Below are 2,014 nucleotides of genomic sequence, written 5' to 3' on the forward strand. Positions count from 1 at the left end.
TACAATAGTGCTGTAAATACAGTGCATAATGCACTTAATATGCTAATCTCTGAACATCAGGAAGCAAAATCTTTCTGGAGCAGAACTCAACTATGGCATTGCAGCCTTTTGCTTACAGAAAAAAAGCAAATCAGCTGCAGAGCCTGAGTGAGCTGGGTGAGCTGGTTCTTCTGGCTAGCCCTAGCATTTCTGGGAGAATGAACAGCACTTCTTAATCTTCACTTCAACCACTAGCTGCTTTTTTTAATGGTATGTCTTGCCAGTTATGCTTGAATCTGCCATGTTTTTGATTATTTATTTTTGTTTGACAATAACGTAAAATACAAACCATCTGATGCTAGGTTTTAGCTCCATTAGCTGGGAACCACAAACCTATGCCATGTCACTTTTTCTTTTTATAGTGCTGTTTCAAACTTACTGGCATAATTGGTCGATCTTTTTCTTTGTCTGGGTTAAATGATGGTTTTGGCTAGAGTTTCAAATCAGGATGCCAAATTTTCTTACTCTTATGACTCCCATCTCTCTGTTGCACAGGACTAACTATATAATATTCAAATGGCTCATTTGTAAACACACAATTATGTACACAAAGAGTGCTTCTTAATGTTTCCCCAATTTGGCTCTGCTGTTACACTAGTGATGGCTGCTGGCATGCAGACCAGCTAATTTGTGCCATGCCAGCACTCCGAAATCTGAATTAAATTGAGCCTGGATAATGTACAAATACTGCAACCTAATGCTTTTTAAAAGTCAGTCCCTGAAGATCATATATACAGATGGGTTTCTGTTCAATACGTGTGCCTGTGCACGCACCTCTCATGCCAATATACGGATTTGAGTGAGGATCCAGTTAACAGACTTATGTTGGCACATTACTCTTGAAGTGGTTCTTTCATTACGTAATGGGGCTGCCTAGACATAACCAAAACAGCTCTCCTCAGACTTGTTGGACAAAGGAATCAGAGCCAGCCCTCACCCTCTGCTGGAGGTGCTGCAGAGAGACAAAGGAACAGCCTGGTGTGTGCAGTGGGCCCGTGTCCCACCCACGGAGCCACAGAAGGATGGAGCCATGGAAAGATGGAGCCATGGAAAGATGGAGCCATGGAAAGATGCCTTGCTGGAGCCCAGGAGCCAGAGCAGGCTGGGGAGCCAGGGGCCATGCAACTACTGGAACTGTGCTCTACAAATGCAGGTTTGCAGACATGCACCTTTTGGCTGCACAATCAATTTGCTTGTCTTTGAAGACAGAGACAATTTCAATTTGTGAAAATTTCTTACTAGATTATTTCTTACCTTGGCATAGGTGATTTCTCAATATCAACCTTAATAAAGTGATTGATAGAACCTTTTTTGAAGGGCAGTCACAGTTTTACCACATGTGAACCTCAATTTACAAGTCTCAGCAGCCACATGCCAGGTGAAACCCCAGAGTGTGGAGCATTAACAAGTCACAGTGGCTCAGCAAGGGTTTCTTGTGTAAGCAAAGTGTCCTCAGCCCACCAGAATATGTCATGCAATAGAAACACTTTCAGTGTTTTCAGAAGTAATGTTATCAGTAAATTTGTGGTTTTTAACAGTCCCAGGTGTTTCAGTCTGGCTTTCTTCAAAACATAGGAGACAGCAGAGGTGTGGCTCCATCCAGTTGTCTTAGTCCAGGTAATGTTTATTCATGTTTTTTGGATCTATGCACTTCAATACTTTCTGTAGCAAAGAAAGAAAGTAGGAAAATAAAAGATCTGAGTGTGCAGCAGAAACGGAAGAATATTGCACTGTGAAAAACCTTTTTCCTGTTTTAAACCTTTTCTTCACATCTGTAGGCTGTTAGGATGTACTAATCACAAACTAATAGATGCTTCTTTGGAAAATAATAGGATGAATAGAAGATATGGAGGGGATGCAGAATAAAGAAGACCTGCTAAATTTTAAACTTGACAGGTGTTTGAAGAGTTTTAGTGAGAGAGGCACTGTAGGGGGTTGTTGTCACCATGTGCCAGGGGAGAGAAAGGCCACTGCT

The sequence above is a fragment of the Lonchura striata genome, chromosome 11 (assembly GCF_050655825.1).
Source record: "Lonchura striata isolate lonStrDom1 chromosome 11, ASM5065582v1, whole genome shotgun sequence".
Lineage (NCBI taxonomy): Eukaryota > Metazoa > Chordata > Aves > Passeriformes > Estrildidae > Lonchura > Lonchura striata.